The sequence below is a fragment of the Solea solea genome, chromosome 12 (genome assembly GCF_958295425.1).
Source record: "Solea solea chromosome 12, fSolSol10.1, whole genome shotgun sequence".
In the NCBI taxonomy this organism is placed as follows: domain Eukaryota; kingdom Metazoa; phylum Chordata; class Actinopteri; order Pleuronectiformes; family Soleidae; genus Solea; species Solea solea.
The window spans coordinates 8056790-8075577 of record NC_081145.1 but is presented as its reverse complement, the minus strand read 5'-3'; the positions used below and the strand labels follow the sequence as shown (position 1 = coordinate 8075577).

The 18788-nt window shown below is 40.6% G+C and overlaps 1 protein-coding gene across 4 annotated transcripts in view; it reads left to right on the top strand.

The window, feature by feature from the left end:
- LOC131470470 (leucine-rich repeat-containing protein 4C-like) overlaps positions 1–18788 on the top strand; it is a 149029-nt gene that overhangs the window by 89430 nt on the left and 40811 nt on the right. For 2 of the 4 annotated variants that reach the window (XM_058646313.1, XM_058646312.1), the window contains exon 3: positions 5353–5490. The gene's annotated coding sequence lies outside the window, so the exon portion shown is untranslated. Of the gene's footprint in view, positions 1–5352; positions 5491–10781; positions 12364–16090; positions 16236–18788 lie in introns of those variants that run through there. The other 2 variants (XM_058646315.1, XM_058646314.1) reach the window with 2 other exon arrangements.

Below are 18788 nucleotides of genomic sequence, written 5' to 3'. Positions count from 1 at the left end.
TGCACCTACCTTCTTTGCACATTTATTTTTTTCTGCAGCTTAAGTCAACATAAGACTGCACCTGTTTAATATGGCGGGGCAAAGAAGAATAGTAAAAGTGTTGACAGCATGGATGGCATACATGTTTACAGTTCTTGTGGCTTTTACATGATTTATCTGATACTTTAGTGGGAGCGTTCTGCCCATCAGTCAGCTGAGGGAAATGTAAGCAATCAGTGTTGTGACACATAGTCCAAATGACTGTTGAGCTTTTTTTAGGACCTCTGAATATCAAGTGGTGCACGGCGATTGCTGAAAATGCACTTTACAAAGACTTTCTTTGATAGTGACTCTTTCACTGGTGTGCACATTTTTGCAGCCTGTGTTCCAGAGCATTAACATATGTAAATGTGCTTGTTGTGTGCATGATACACAAACACATTCAGTTTGTTCAAACTGATGATGTATTAATGTTGAGGCAAAAATGCCGATGTTGCAAGTGTCAACAGTTAGAAGATGAAATTGCACAAGTGTTAAGATATGTTTTCATCTCAGCTGCTTGCTCTCCGGCAGAGTCATGCTTGTATACGAACCAAGTTATATCCTATATACTTCAAACTATAAGTTAATGCTGCTTAAAATGTTCATTTGTGAATAATTCATGAGGTGCTCAACTGTTTCTCACAAGCAGAGCAAAAAAAAAGACAACGTTGTCTCCTTCTCTTTTGAATGGTAAACAAATACCTTTTGCTTTGTGGTTTGCAGGGTTTCTGTTTGAAAAGCACAGTTTGCTCACACTAATATTTAATGATCAAGAGAGCCGAGGCCATGACTACACTCAGTTATGGAGAGCAAAATACCCATAACACTTAATGTCAAAATACCCAGACTGTTTGTTGGGAATCCTGGCCAAAGTGCTACAAGCTTGAAATGAGAAAAAACAATAACCCTCAGAGAAAAGAGATGAATTGTTCACCACTCTGTCAACGTATTCTCGGGGATGTATAAACCTTGATCTTAAACATTGATTCCTGTTTTGTTTTTAGTTTGTGTGAGTGCCGCCACTATCTCCACACTTCAATATGGGGATGACGTTGAGGACTTTCTATAGGCAGTGGTAGTAAGATGCCAGCTGTGTCTTTATTGGAAGTGGCAGAAATATAAAATCACTCGTGTTGAAATCCAAAAAAACCCAAACAAGTAATTCCCTCTATCTTCCCTATAGGGTTGTTATGGCTGCAGTTTGGTGTTTTTGCTGTTGACTGTAACTTATTACTGAAATGTAGCAGGTGGCAGGTACACACCCACTTCCTGGTTTTACACTGTGCATTGATTTTGCATTGTGTTCAAAGGTCCAGTGTGTAAGAATTAGCTAATGGTGAGACTACTGGTTGCAACACACAAAGGGGCTCCTCTGCTTACCCCTTCCTTTTAAGAGAATACCAGTAATGATTTAAACACTCCTCAAAAGCTCACTTCACCCTTTCTGCCTTTTCCTCCTTCTTCTCTGGTGGTGTATACATGTTTTGTGCATGTGGACGGAGCCATTTCTTCTTCATTTGCATAGGAAGCTTCCTCTTCAAATGCAAAATGCATTCTCTGACTGATTTGTCCATTTGGAAAAGCAAAATAGCCGTGCCGTGCCGAGGCGAGAAGAGTCAGGCTAGTGGAAACGAGCCATAAATGTTACACACTCCAGACCCTGCTTTGCGCTGACCTCCCCCTCCATGTGATAAACTGTGAGTGGTTATTGTGCAACAGACCATTTGTTTTGTCTAGATTTAGTTTGTGTTTGCTGTAGCTCACCTCACAGGCTACCATAGTATTGTAGCTCACTGATGTGTGTCATTCTTTATATTGCGTTGCTGCGTGCATGTCTGCGTGTGTGTATATGGCACTGGATGTAGTGTGTTCTTTATCCCAGGGAACATTTTCTGAATGAGAATATTAAATTGTAAATTTCTTCCGTTTTAAGTATCTTTTTGGCTCTGTCCATAATTTATTGTTACCTACGATTATGTAAGATCCTCTAAATGAAATTTTAATCTGGGCTGATTTGAGCAATAAAGGCCACATTTGTAGTATGTGAAAGTCAATAAAACGCATAATACATGTGACTGCAATGAATATAACAATACTATGCTTCATATACAACAGTGTAAAAGCCTTGCATTTAAAATGTCTGACCATAATTAAAGAGGTTACTTCTTATTATAATACAATATTACATATTAGGTGCTACATAGTATAGATAGGAGAACATTTCTCGAGTTACGGACTTTGGCAGCGTTTTGCTAATGTTCTGTATGTCCGTTAAGATAATTACCCCTATTATTGATAATTACTATACTGTAGGAGTAACACTTGATTTGCTGGTAGCTCAGGTAGAAATTGGCTCCCACAACATTATCAGCAGGCACCATTTTAAAACTTGGTTAGGGCAGATACTCCTGTGCATGCCAACCGTTCATGACCCTGGAAAGGTTTATTGCAAAGGGGCAAGGCTTAAGTTGCTGGCAGAGATTGGAGGAAAAAGCTTATCACTGGTGTCCATGGGCTTTGACACAATAGCTATCCACACAGAGTCAGTCAGAGCTCCTCCACTCCGATTAAATAGAGAACAGGAACTTCCCTCCAGTCTGTGGTTTTGTTGTTTAGAGTCCTGAGTCTGATAATTAAGCAAAAATGAAGCCACAGAGGAAATTCAAATGTTTGTCGGCTGATTTCTGTGTCTGTCTTCCCCTTTTATTGTTGTGTTCTCTTTCTTTCCTGTGTGCTTTTTTGTATAGGCAAATTACCATAATTCACTAATTATGTACCCAGCGCCATAATAGTGTATTTCACACAGTTTTTGTGTGTATAACTGCATCAGCGAGGTGTTTATACGGTATATGGCACTGACGGAGTATTCCAGTGCTCAGTAACAATGAAGCCTTTTGTATTTTGAAAGCATGTGTTGCTTTGTTTCTGAATGCAAGTTTAATTTGAAGTGAACATTGCAAAAGAGTCGACTGCAATTCATCCCCCACAAAGTTCCAGGTGATTCAAACAAGCTTAAAGTTTTGCTTTGGTCTGTCCTCACATTCCACGAGTGAATAACTCCATACAAAATACCCACCAAATGACACGCCTGTTGACTACTTGCTCCAGTTCATCATCAGGAATATTTACTTACAGAAATAATGATTACTCAGAGGAAAAGGCTTATGTCTGTTTAGATGACAGAGCAATAACGGATCATTGAAATTTAATTTTTATTGTAATGTTTAGACACAATTGTTTTGTGTGTCTGCATGCATGTGTATGTGTGAAAAACAAGGACCAACAAATGCAACAAAGTGTTTACCATACTGGGTTTAAGTGTATCTTATATGATGAAATAAGACAAAAACATAAGTGATTTGTCGTTCACAAACGAGCCGGCTCCAATAGCCCATAAGGAAAGGTGGCAGACGCCCTGAAGACAGCCAGTGTAGTGGTACAGGCCAGGTTACACACAGAGCAACACAGAAAGAGGGGATCTAGATTTAAATATAAGCTTGTTGGGGAGAAATTGAAGAAATGAGCGAAAACCGAGAAAAAGAAATAGCATCTGGCTGCATTTCAAAGACATTTGAGACTGCAAAGCTCAGTGGAAGGTGAGGTTGGTTGTTAGGTTAGGTTCAGGTTCTGTATTGAGTGAGAAGTAAAAAGCCATTTGGGAGCCGAAGAACATAATCTTTGAAAAGAGCTGGACTTCCCATCACTAAAAAAAACATGTAATATATTATAGTCAGTGTTGGGATATTCACAGTATTAAATCATGTTTGTATGAAAGTGGGAAGTTGTCTTTTTTATGACCCTATTGTTAGTTGTTTTCACACATTGAAATACTTTTTTTTTTTTTTTACTTTAGCTATTCCAGCATAAAATCTCAAAGCTAGAAGGGTTTTATATGACAGCAGTCGTCTAACTCCAAACCAAATATATTACAGGTGAAGGTTGGCTGGAATTACTCAGTAGGTACCACATGATTTGGCAGATTTATTAAAACGGTTAAAAAGGTTAAAAAGTAATCATGAGGTGACCGCTTAGTAACCATGGTGAGAGGAGAGGTGGTGAATTACTCTCTAGTTATTCGCTGTGTTTAATTGTTACAGTTTTTCATGCAATGTCACATCTGGCTCCGTATTATATCCCTCATCTTGCTAATCTCTTTAAAATAGTGTTAGCTTGCCCATTAGACATTACCACAAGCAGCTCAAGCAGAATGTCATCATTTACCAGTCATTGATTCTTATTGTCTGTAGTTAACCAGACTGTAAAATGACCTTTCCAGGAGAGAGATGATTAAGGTAATCAGGAGTGAACTTCATGGTGTTCAATTATTCCCAACCTTTCAAGGTGATACCCTCGTAGTGGCCAAACGGAGGTCTGACTGGACTTTTTATCCCGCTTTAATGTTGCGTTTTCTTCTCTAGGAAGATTAGAGGAAGTGACATTTATGATTTCAGCTGGTCGTCCTGATAACCATTGACAGCCATCTCTTTCAAAGCAGATGCCATTTAAGAACTTGCCCCACAATCCGCCATGTGCTGGTACCTGAAGGAGTGCATTCATGTTTGCATCACACCACCAAAGCAAAGCCACAGCGAAAAAGCTTGTTTTTGTACATAACTTAAGGCGCTTTTCCGCTACACGGTCCCAGCACGTCTTGGCTCGGTGCGGCTTGAATCTACTAGTTGATTTTTTTTGCTTTTTCATTAAGGATAGTACCTGGAGTCTGGTGAATTTAGCGACCGCACTGACGAAAGCCAGCAATCGCGAGCAGCGAGCCACATCACAACCCCTTCTGCCCTATATTAGCTCAGTGACTGTGTCAGACGGAGTCTGTGTTCCGGTCATGCAGGACGGACTGAACGATTCTGTGAACGAATCTTTTTAATTAACTGAGTCTAATGATTCAGTACACTGAAAAACTGCTTTACAAGTCACTAGTTTGTGTGTTTGTATCGCGTATAAAACAAAGTCACGGCAGTTTCATGCAGCCATGCTATGATGGCTCCGCCCATATTGAGGAGGTACTATAGTAATGGAAAATGATACCGGAACAAGTAGAGTCAAACCAAGCCGAGTCATGCTATGATTGTATAGTGGAAAAGTGCCATTATGAGTCTCATACTATCTGACATTTCATCATTTTTTGTCAAAGCAGCCTGAAAATGCATTGACTTTAAGAGCTCATCAACGTCCATCCCGCTTAATGTGAACTGTGTATTTTTTGTCAACTAACTAATAAGAGACACAGCCAATGAATTGTGCAGTCCCTTGTGATGGTTCTTATTGATTTTGTGACCATGTTATGTTTACCTCTGTTTATCTACCCCATGGCAGGCAGGATGTGAATGGATGGCCCACTTGATCCTCCGTGTATCTGAGCAGAGAGACAACCACACTGAGGATTAGACAGAGAGAGGATCAGCAGTCACATCCAGATGCTGCAAATCTGCTCCGAGCCTCACACGTGAATAGGTAGACCATTGTTTGCTTTTCTTTCCTTTTTCTTTTCTTTTCTTTCCTTTTCCTTTTCCTTTTTTTTATTTCAAGAAATAAACGGGCTAAAAGTGAGGTTGCCCCATGTCTAAATCTGCAATGCTAGAGGATTACATGGTTAATATCACGATTAAAGATTTGTCTTCTAATTCTGAGTCAATATTTTCTCAGTAGTAGACCTAATAAGCCTTTCATGTTTGTTGAAAGCATCAGGGACAGACACACTGAGATCACATTCAGTTGCATGACTGTGGCTCAGAGTGGCCTTTTTTGGGTGGAATTGCACACCTGCAAAGCATATTGTACTCTTACTATTATAAAGATGTAATATGTAACATTCCTGCATTAAAACATTGTAACGGACTGTTTTAGTGGCCATTTGCTGTCTCTACTAAAACGTTTGGTGCAAAACCCTCATAAATTGTCAGCGTGAGGAAGGAAATATGTGGCTCTAATCGTTACCTGGGGTGTTATTGTGTTTCTTTGTTACTAATGGGTCATGACTACTCATTTCCTCGTGCTGCGTGTTTTGCCACTAAAGCCATGAAGCGCAAACGCAGAGGGGAATGACACGAGACAGCAGCTTCCTGACGTCACAAAACGAAGTCTTTCGTAACTGTTTTGATTCAGAGGCTGAATCCCAGCTGCAGAAAATGACACACTGTGCTTTTAAAAATGAAACTTGCATTCTCCTCTCCACTGACAGATTTAAAATGATATGCTTGAGTCATAATGATTACACATTTAACAATGCATGCTCAACACTAAACAGGTACTCACCCATTTCAAGCTCCGCACATCACAATTCCGTGTGGAAGGCGTACATACCCATGGTGGTTTGTCATGCATGGCATAAACTCTGTGGGCTTCTGTTCACCTGCAGAGAAAACAGCCGCTCATGCTTGACTTGAAACATCTGACTTCACTGTGGCAATGCATTTCTGCAGAGAACGCACTATTGAGGTTAGAATTTCTAAAAAAAAAAAAAAAAAAAATGGTTGTGTCGCTGTGATGAAAGAGAGCTATCCGTTAAAAAAAAAAAAAAAAAACATTTATAAAATACTTTACATCTGGTATTTTACACTGCAATAGATGGATGAACAGCAGATAAAAAAAAGTATATGAATTTTCAGGAAGCACACATTAAAACTTTTCTACGGAGGATATAAAAAGTCTACTGAATGATTAACGAAACTTCTAATGACTAATAAATTCAAGCTTGTTTCCCGGAGTAAAAAATGGTGGGGATATAGTTCCAGCCTCTGCATGATAATCCGTCAAGTACTCAATATTTTAGTAAATAGCAAGAGATGATGTTTCTATTCCGAAGGAATTTAAGTGATGTGGAGCTTCTGGCACATCTTTGGGTTTGTGGCCAAATGATTTAACTTCTTTTTTTTGATTGATCTCAGTCTTCTTCTAAAATGATTTGTACATCAGAGACTGTACATCTTCCATCTATTAGATCACTTAAAGCCTAATAACCCATTAATCAAAACCTACTGATCAAACTGTGACATTAAGTAATGTGTATTGTTTATTACATGGCAGGTGTATTTCTAAGCACCCAAGAAAGTGCTGTTTTTCTCTATTTATTTATGGTGGATGCATGGTTGTTGAGACACTGGCCCAAACCTCCACAGCCCTCCACAGCCCTCCGCCGCTCCCCCCCATCATTAAAACCAGGAATCACTGTGTGGATGTCCTTTGATTTACTTGACAAACTGCTCATGCACAATTTCTGCATTTGTAAGTAGAATGGCAGAATCTCTGTCGATTTTCTCGAGCGTTCCTCATCCAAAACACTTGGCACTTCACTTTACAAGGTCGTCAGAAATTGCGATGCCAAATTTAAAGGTCAATGGGATGAGCAGCTGTAAAGGACATCAAAAGAGAGACGGATAGACGAGAGAAAAATGATTGGGACATTTTCTGAAAAATCTTTGAAGTACAATGGCACGGCCACTTAAAATACACACTTAAACACTTGTTAAAATCCTCAAAGCACACATATAAGTGTACATTGATTTAAAAAACAACTAAATTGAAAAGCATCATAAAAGCAACAATTGTCGAAGGACATTATTGAAAGACGATGAAAGAATGGCTGTGAAAGAATATATAATGCTCATCAATGTGTTTGGATTGACTAAGTGTGTCTAATACTGTATATTATGCATTTGAAGCAGCTAAGCGAGTGTTATAATCCCAATCATGCTTGGAATTATTTCAGAGAAACACAAACCATAAGATTCACAACCTGAGGTGGTACAAAGACTGATGGAGTTGAGTGCAAACAAGCGTTGGTTAAAACATGTGCAGGCCCCACAGATTTGCTTCCTACCTCTCGAGAACCTTAACTACATTATTTCATTGTCTCTGAGCCCTGCAGGAGTATCAGTAGTGGCGTCTCATACCCTCCGAAACAACATCATGAATAATGAATGCCACATCCCAAAATAAATAACACACATTATTAATGTGTTCAGAGCCTCTGTTAAAAGAAGCTGCTGAAGTTGCCACACGACCTGTTCTCTGAACAGTTCAATAAGGCCGAACATCAGGCGTAAGAGTCTAATAACTGTTTTGCTTGTTTGTTATATTTTTGTATTTTGTAGTTATGTATTTAAAAATAACAATGGAAGTCTCAAAATAGATAGGTTATATTCCATTTTATATTTCACGTCACCTTGCATTACTATCATAATTTATATTATTGGTGATTTGTGGAGATAAATAAAACGGAAAAACAGATTCATGGCAAAAGTGTAAAAATACAGTCTTTAAATGCTTAGACTATTTGATATTCAACATGTAGACTTAGCATTGAGATATAACAAGTCAAGATTATGAGACAACACTTTTGTAAAGCTTATACCCTTTATGATTATGACATGTTCTAATTGCAGTCTGACGCATGTTTTATTCAAGCGAACATCAAACTACTCTCAGAGAAAGAAAGCGATACAGTCTGTGCTTTGAGCCCACTATGAATTGCATATATATATATATATATATATATACATGTATGTATGACTGCAAGTTTATAGCCTGTCCCACAGCGTCTGTGATTCACTTTGTTGATGTCAAGGAACCTTTATTTCTATTTTTTATGAGGCCACTGAAAGCATAACCAATAATCTATACTCGAGCATTCCATAAGGTTTTTTTTTTTTTTTTTTTTACTTGCCATTGCCCCTTCAGGAATAACTGCCCCCTTGAATCTTGTATGTGTGTTGCCCTTTCAGTGAACAAGGTCACATTGTTTACAATGGCAGCACAACACTCCCTGGACATTCTCTAAGGACACAGTCATATATAATGTGATGTTTCAGTCTCGTTCTCTTGTGAGACGTAACGTTCACGGGTTACATCAGCCAAAAAGACGTTGAATAACATATTTTACAATTAACACAGTCATGTTACCATGTAGTGCTTTAGGTAATGGGTTCCAGTGATAACATTGTACCATCCTAAAACTTCACTTTAAAGACTGTGTGGTCCCAAAAGTGATGTAAATCAAGATAAAAGCTATGGGCTGGAGTGAAGGGTTTTTATCACAGCAAATAAGATCTTAAGTATAGTCAGGAGTGGTCACCTGACTCCCAACTGATGAAACTATGGATATTTTAAATCAATACCATAACACATGGTTGTCATACAATAGCTTGTCACAAATTATGGAAGACAGCACTCAATAATGACATCACATGGGTGACATGGAAGTAAAGATTTAACGCACACAACCTGACATATCTCAGGGTACAGAGCTGGCTTGCACATTATTACCTTTCATTCATTCACTTGGTGGGAGCACAGGGAAATGTGAGAAGAATGGAGTCAAAAAGCAGGGAGTTATTTAATGATATCTCCTTCAGCTGAAAAGCAAGAGGGTGGTGCGCTTCACTTCCATATGCCAGACCCACAGACAGGCAGGTGGACAGTTATGAAGACAGATGAATGATGCAACGCCTTCAGCACTGAGGGAAATGAGATCAGGTGTTGACAGCTATAGATGGACAGATCCCTGGTCTGGCATTCAAATGTTTTCACAAATCTCCTATAACACATGGTCTGTGAATGCACACTCTCATCCCAGCTGAGGCACACTCTCATCTGCAAATCCATCCTTTTTTTTTTCTTCTTTTTTTTTTAAGCATGTATATGACTAGATTAGATAATATGCCGTGCACAAACACTTTACAAGTGACAGCCTTTCTGAGAATGACACAACGCTTCTTGTGTCAGCTGTAATATTCATAACAGAGGCAAATGGGTCTAAAGTGTTCTGTCAGTTTCTGTGCAAAACTCTTGTTTCAGCAATGTAATGATTATGTATCCATCTCTTTAATAGAATACTACCAGACAATAGAGGAACTATGTATCCAGCATTACAATAACAGACTTTTTTTTTTCCAATTAAGAAATGTGTCTACAGGTGAAAGTATTTTTTGTGTCCTTCTGTTACACTTGAAAAAGCAAGACTTAAACCTAGCTGCTGTAAAAATGTCTCTTACACCAGATTTGTCCAAGACATGCATGAGCAACTTTGCATCACGTCGCTGCATTTAAAATACCAAAGATCACAGAATCTGACATCATAAAATCATCATTTAAGGCCACTATTCTAGGGAAACCAGCACACCTACTGGATACACATGATGTGGCATTCAAGCTGTTATAAAGGAATCACTGCCATGCCTTCTGGAAAGCACCTGATTTGTTCATTTTTCAGCATGACAACAATCTCAGAGAACATCATATTTGGGGAGAAAGTCATGGACTGTCACACACAGTCCAGTCCTGATAGTATGGGATCATATGACATATAATGAAATACAAGTCCAAGGGCTGAAATGAGCCTGGTATAATACACCATGTATTTCTTCAAAAAATGTTGCTACATTGAGAGGTCACAAAAAATATAGACATTTGTCTCTGTTTGTTTTAGTGTACTGTATGTATGTCCTCTACCTGCTGGTCCCATCTTAATAAAGAGGCCAAACAAATATGTGGATTGGCATAAAAACTTTACTAAAACAACATCACAGTAGCAATAGGCCACTATCACAGCAATATACAGGGGGTAAAGAGTGGGGAGTCAGTAGGTGGCAGTCGTGTCCCATTTGCAAGAGGCACATGGGAAGAATCATTCTCTCTCTCTCTGTATCTCTCCTGTCCATCTGCACTCCTCTCACTCATTTCTCCCTCTTTTTCCCGTTGCGCGCACACACATACGCACAAATGGAAGGACGGAGATAAAGAATCAATTAATTAAAGCCAGTCTTCAGGGTGGGCTCCCTGAAGTGGGGGAGTGAAGATATTTTTTTTTTCTAAAGCCACAGCTGAAGTTCAAAGAGAACGATAATAAGGTTAAAAAAATGTTTAATAATAATATATCCTGTCCTCACTACTTCAGTCCTGCATGCGGCTGACGGCACGCACCACCAGTCCCACCAGCAGCAGCAGCAACAGTGACTGGCGGGTTAGTCTCACTGGAGAGCACAGCTTGTCAGTGGGAGTGGACCTACATGATGCCCCCCCTCCTCGTGGATTTATCAATCTATAGTGTCCGTCCCTGCAGCGCCGCGAGTTTACGTAGCGCACTGAGGTGCTGTAAAGCGCAACCGATGGATGCGTCCTGCATGCGTGCGCGTATTGGAGCGGAGTCATTTGTGAGGATCACATTTGAAACGGCTTAAACCACATAGAAGAAAAGAATACAGGGCTTTTGGACGACAGAGCAGTGTGTGGATAACATCCCATAAGCAAATGTCTTACCCTCGTATATGCACCACTTTAATGGACAGACGAGATGCTGAAATGGACGCAGACATGGACCCAGGGCGCAGAAGTGATGACTGCCTTTGGTGAAGAGTAACACCGGCTCAGACGGGGTGAGATCAAGGTTCGGCGCGGAAAACATGCAAGCATAGATATTTTTAGTGAGGACTTCACGATTTGAAGCTGTGATCTGATTGTGTCGCCTTTCCGTGGATATCTGCTGGATTTTTTTTTTTAAAAAGAAGAAAATTCCCGTTAGATGTTCCATCTCAGAGGAAAAGAAAAATCCTCCCGAAAATGGAGAACGGAGCAACCTGAACAGAGAGATAATATACAATCTTCGCAACTTTATCCATTTCCCACAGAATGCTTTTTCAGCCTCTGAGCTGCGGGACTTCTGTCATCAACAGAACCAGGAGGGAAAAGACAAATAAGCATCTTGGAATCCGCACTGGGTTGTGAGGTGAAATCTAATCAGATTCAGCAGAGCTGATGACTAACAAGTCTTCACGAAAAAGTTTCATTTGAAAACGAGACATCAAATTAACTTCATATTCTTTATTCAGTGTAATGACGAGCTTTCCCGGATCTATGCGCCTGGGAAAAAAATGACTGCACGATGCTGTATTTGCATGCTTTTTAATCGTTTGATTTAGATCAGAGAGAAAGGGGAATCAGAATAACTGCACCTTGCTCTCCCACTGACCATTAGGAGAAAACCTTGGACCACAGCGGGGCATCCGTTTGCATAGAGGGTATCATTTCAACACTCGCACTTGTGGGTGCCTCTGTGCTCTGTGCGTCCTAACGAACAAAAAAAGAGGAATAACCGGATGCTTTATCATCACCACTGCGAGAGTTAATGGCACCCGGACTGATGTGTGGATTACATGTAGCACGTCGTTTCTGAAAGTGGGGAAACCATGTTTCTGACAAGAAAGTATCACCACGGATTCTGCAAAATCGCCTGAGTATTGCGGATGTTTTGTCGATGCAGTTTTTTTTGGGGAGGGAGTGGGAGATCGAGGGACCAGTTCTGCAGATCTCAGCGTCTCAATGTGTGAGCAGGTGAGTTGAGTGTCTGTGGCTTCAATATATACATGTTAGTGATGGCCTCACTCATCTCTATAACAACCTAAATCCACCATTCAGCCACCGCTCCCTGTTGAATCCCAAAATGTGCCAATTTCCCCTCCCGTCTCTTGCGAGGACTGCACTCGATAGAAGCTAAATCAGAGCGCAGTGCATCCCCACTGCTTTATCGTCGCTGATACTGCGCCCTCGAACTAAAACGATGTCTAATCATGCGCTGATTTTGGAAGATAGGTGTAAGGATGCGCGCTCGCGTCGCTCTACTCTGCTTGCATTTATCCGCGCGCCCTTGAAGTTGAATGCGCGAGCATGTCACGAAGAGTGGAGGAAAAAAGAAAAAGCAAAAAACAAACCACTAAAGCTTGTATTTCCAGAGCAAGACAAGTCAACGGCTTCAAACTGAAAAATGCTTCAGGGCAACTGCAGTCCATCCCCTTCATCTGCATGCATGCGCCCTACCATTCTCTATCTGCAAATCTGACATGTGAATTCCCCACGTGCGTCTTTGTGCTATTGTAACATTTGAGAACATTTGACAGAATCTATTTAACACTCATTATTCATTTAAAACCCAAAGGTTACTGAATTGCTGTTGCCCGAGTATCAGACATAGCTCTGTTTCCTTTCTTCACCTCCGAACACAGAAGGCGCTTGTTCACTGCTTCTGTGGTTGCCTAAGAGGGAGCTGTCCTTCTTACATGGTGCTGAAATTTCAAATCCTTCCTCTGCCTCTGCATGCTCAGCTGTAAAAGGCGTGTATTGTAGAAGGTAATGGTGCATAACCTGATCTTTCAACTGCTGCATTTAATAATCTCTGAGTCTGAAGCAACAGATGATATATTTGAGTTTATCTGTAGTATTGGAAATTACAAGACAGATTACAGTTCTATCTATCTATCTATCTATCTATCTATCTATCTATCTATCTATCTATCCTGACCATTCTTTGGACTTGTTTGTGGCTGAGCTTAAAATATAGATGTCTATCATGTGTCATGTTGCTGATAAACTAGTGTTATTAGTAAAAGCGTAAATAGAGGTGGCTGTCACGCTAAAAAAAAAAAAAAAGAATGCATTGCACCCCTCACCTGTGAAAGTGAGAAACATGGCCAACATTATTCACCCAATGAAAGAAAAGCCATCCAAATGATGGAGTGACATCACCTTGGGGAGACAAATTTGACTGCAGATTTTATGTTTTTGGCCCCGTCAGTGCCTCTAACATGATAAATCCTTCCTACATATTTCCAAGATTGCAGTTGTTTGTTGGCAACAGGCACAGTGTGATTCATAGTAATAAGTATGGAGACAATGCCTCCCACCAGTTTATCACTTCTCAAACCCTCACTTCCCTGCAGAGGTTTTGGAGACGGGTGTTGGGCTGTAGTTTTGTGGTGTTGTTGGCTATAAAGATCCTACCATAAAGGTGTAAATGACTTCAAAATCGACAGATTCAGCAGGGGAGTCCAGTGAATCAGTGTTTGTTTATTTTTCACTATATGCTAGAGTGGCAACAGCTGTATCCCCAGTGTCTCCCTATTAGTCCTTCAAAGCAGTGGGAAATAGCAATGGAGCAGGTGCAGCAGAGGAACCGATGTAGACGTTCATCTGATAATCTTGCCACTGTAGACGTCTGTTGTGTGTCCATTTTCTGCAGCCATTATTGTTTGACTTATCTTTTCAAAATCATTCCAAGCAGCCATGTCAGAACATTAATGAACTTGTCAGTTGGAAAAGGGCACCGCTGCAATGAGGTGCCAGGGTCTTGAGAAGCGGCTGTAAACCTGTGTCCCCTTCCCAAAACTCCCTTTGTCATTTCTTCCTCCTCAGCCTGTGACTCAGTTCAGATCAGGGCCAGCACTACGTGCCACATAATAAAATGTTCATTTCTCAAATCGGATTAATCTCTGTAAAGCCCGGCTTAGGACACCATTAGCATTCATTCCTTTCACTGCTGGGGACTTGTATCAATAATGGAGCTACCCCTACATTTTTCCATCTTCTCAGGGTTTAAAATCTCTCAGGAGGTTTCATTCAATAAGAAAGGGAACAATTACAGTGATCTGTTATCTACTCCCTAGCCTTTTGTATTGGAGACCAGCTGTGCAATGGGGGAGTCTGAAATGGTCGCCATAATAGAAACTAGGAGGCATAATGCTGGAGGTAAAAGTCGGATTGGCTGCACCCCCATAATGGATTACAGTGACAAAATCCAGTGTGCACTATGTTTGCATTAACTGTGCTAAGTACTGTAAATTTGTTCACAAATCCAAATTTAAACACTTGACGTGTACCATTTCACTCCAAGGAGCAGCCTGTGGCACATACATCTAGTGTAATTAGCAAAGGTTAATGGTTGCTTACATGACTGTGTCCTTAGTACGAGGCTATTTCATCCACATGAATGAATATTTGTGGGTCAGTCAAGGTTTAAGCACTGTCAATATTGTTCTCCACCCACTTGTTTGGCAACGTTCATTTCTTGTTTATGCAAAATCCGACTTTTTTTTTAATAGTTTGACCCAGTTAGTGAAAATGCAAATGTTTGTCTCAGTGGAGAAACTGAGTTTGGAAGTGTTTGGATTTTGAGGTCAAGACAGGTAGAGGTTTGTGCACAGTACTCCATGGCTGATGATGTCTATGTTAATCCATGAGGGATGTCGGGATAAATCATGCATGTTTGCAGAGGCTCCGATCAGATTACCAGTCACATTGTTCAAATCTGACGAAATCTGATTGATTGCAGATCAGATTTGTCAGTTCACGTTTTTACCCAGAGAGGTCTTGCATCTGAACACGGTTGCCCTCTGAACTGGCATTCATGTGCACTAATATCTTTTTTCATGCATCATCATCAAGAGCAGAAAATGTCATATTTGAGAGACCACTTAGTATTAAAGCAGAGAATAAGTCAGACAAGATAAAATGTCCTTTTCTGACTCCCCATAGGGTAATTTAAAAGAATGGAAGCTATCAGTGAATTTGTGGGTGATATTTAGTTCTTGGGAATAGCACTCTGCTCTATTGTAGATGATGTCATAGGCAAAAAGCTTCATGGATACTGATATGCATCTTCTTAAACATGTCACATGGCCACATAATATATAATCTATATAAAAAAGTGTCACAAGTCTGTTTTTAAATAACAGTATCTGAGTAAATCTAATCTGAGTAGCATTAACTGAAACAATCTTTGGCGTGGTGATGTGATGGTAATAAGTGTAATCATAGAGGCTTTGATGTTTTGAAGATGCTTTTTAAGAAAACATGTTGGTAAGTCACAGTGTAACAGAGTCACTGCGTGGCCCCTGACACTGTGCCATCAGCCTGCATCACTGAACGTGATCAAAATCCGCCTCCCATTCTTTTAAATTGTGCCCTTGCTGGTGAATGATGCATGTGATGCTTTGAAGTGTGCTGTGGTCAGATTGGTTGGCTGTAAAAAAGGAAAAAACAAACAATTTCTCATTGCACTCTGCATTATGACAATAGCATCCTTATTTAGCCTTTGTGAAGTAGTTTTCAGTTGCCTATTCCGGTGTGGATGTTCGTCTGAGCCTGCAGTATAATCTCAATCAAGCAGACACAAGCAAGCAGTTGGGGCACCCCACACACACACACACACACACAGACATGTTTTTGCAGTAGCAGCCCTCGTTAGTCATCCTCTCTTAGAACATGCCTGTCTGAATGTTCTGTCCAGGGAAGGAACAGCTGAGCAGGGGGACGACTGCAGCACATTCCATCAGTCGATGGATTAATCAATCGGTATTACAGCTCGGCCCATCCGTCTCAGGGAATAATCTTGGAGACATCATAAAAGTGCCATTCTGTCATTCTAGAGGCCAGTGAGTATTGCTCGTTCTTTCCTATCTCTCTCTCTTTCGCCACTGCCACTCATATCATGAGAGCAGGAGTGGATTAAATGGAATAAAGAAGAGTGTCCGCTTGTGTTTTTGCTATTTTGAAACACGACAGCTTGAAATACTTTCTTTGCTGCTAAGTCTCACAAAATGGGACACGACTGCCATCTACTGCCTCCCAACTCTTTACCCCCTGTATATTGCTGTGATAATGGCCTCCATGTTGTTTTAGTAAAGTTTAAATGACAATCCATGTATTTTTTTGGCCTCTTTATTAAGATGGGACCAGCAGATAGAGGACATACATACTGTACACTAACAAAAAAAAATTCTTCCAACTTCATCACTCTGTTGCCTTGCTTGCTTCATAAGATTTCAGCTCTGCGTGCTGACCTGAATTCCAACTGCACCACATTACTCGCCGCTTGCCTTACATCTCCCACCTTGCCAGTCGCGATGATGGTGTCTCTTTGACATAGCAATCCTCACCTTCCTCTCCGCTGCCACTCTCTCATTCCTTGACCTCACCAGGGTGTCACATGTTGCTAAAATGACTGTGACAGCACCTGAGGTACAGGACTGATGTGACGCTTCCAATTATAACAGCTGGCGCGAGTACGGCTCAAATACGCACAGACACACATTCTACCGCGTACACAGAGAGACACACACACATGCACACAAAACAGAAATGAGATATATCCACCACAGAAGAGTCATTTGCTCTGCCTTTGGGGAACCTGGCAAATGTCTGTTTAAAGTGATACTGGCCCTGGCCACCACATTAATTCCTGCTGCTAAATTAAAAAGTTAAATAGGCAAGGAACGGGTAGAGGGCTATCTCTTCTTGCCCCCTGCATTTTTCTTCCTCCAGCTTAAAGCGGAGAAAGCTTAAGTTAGGGCAGAAAAGGAGACTTCCCTCCCAAGTGGTGTCTTCTCAATCTGTTGTTGACAGTGGAATTTAAATTGAGCTAGGCATGCTGGGAGTTCTGTGCTCCACACACTAAAGAATAAAAAATAAAAAAACATTTGAACTGGAAAGATGCCCCTCATAATGGTTTTTACTAGTCGCATAGCAACAGAGCTATGACGAGCACATTGTCTGGCACCTTATGAGCTGCTAAAATATAGGTTGTCAATGGACACCAGCCTTCAGTGACACAACCAGTAAGAATCCGAATTGAATGCTCTGGTCTATTTTTAAAGCAGCCTGTGCATCATTAGTCTGAAAGGCTTTTTCCTATCTATAGGTTCATTAATATGTACGTATTGCAGCCTGTGTCACGTCAACTATAAATGAGTCAATGTCGCTGCAGCTCCTGAGACAAACAGGATTGTTAATTTTTTTTTTAGTTAAATCAAGCATTGTTGTGCAAAAATCGCTGGATCATGTAAAAGAAAAAAAGAAAATTCAATAAGGTCTAAAAAGCCTATGCTATATTTGCTGTTTTGCAAATAAATACATAACATGCCTTGTAGCTGTACTAGATTTGACCTGTTGGATTCTCCCTGTGGAGAGGATGCTGTACCTCGCTCTTCTACAAAATGGAAAAATAGCATTTCACTGGGACCCACTTAATTGTCAGCGCGGTTTGTTTCCTCGGGTGAAATTATCAGAGTGAAACCTGGAAGTGGGTTTGAGTAAAGGGCAGACAAATACAGAAAAATCTGTGGCATTGCAAAGTGCATGAATCAAATCAGGCAAAAAAGAAAAAAAAAAAGGAAATGAAAAATTCAGCTGCCCTCCGAGAATGCATCTCAAAGCTCTAATATAAAAAGTAATGCATTCAGTGCACTAACATCCACAAGGGTAAACTACTGTTATTATGCTGTGTGTCTCTTTGTGTGTGTGTGTGTGTGTGTGTGCGCACTTGTGGATCTGAACATCTTGGGCAAGCATTGAAGTCTGTCTCCCAGATCTGTTTTTTTAAACTTGAAAACCCAATCAGACTGGCAATCGGATGGTAGCTCCGCTCAGCTTTGCAGCAGGGGTCTGGTCATAAGTCAAAGCCCCACAATACAGCACAGTGTGGTCACACCCCAGCTACAGCAGTCACACATGCTGCTGAGCCCTACAGACATTTCATCTTTGATGATTATGGGGATAAAAAAGAAAAGCCCCTTGTGTCCAGGACCGCAGATTTTCACACCTCTAAAGACACACGCGGATACCCACCTACACCGAAAATATGTTCCTCTTATAATAAAATCTTAAAAATAAAGAATACACTGATTATAGGCATTCATGGATTTGAGTATTGCTATCCTTGTGTATTCCTGTCACTACTCACTCCTGTTAGTCTCTGACCTTAATGTGTCTATCATCCCGGCACCTGCATGTAGGCAAGGCTGCCCTACTATGATAGTTTTGATCTGACAAGGATAGATTTACACTTGATTTAATCCAAGTTTTCTCTATGGAGTCTGCGGAGGTACCCGTCTGTTTCACTGCTCAGGTCAGGGCCTCCTGACAGGGGCTGTCAGTCCCTCCTCTATACTGCATGCATGAGAGAGGAAAGAAATGCTCGGCGCTTTGAA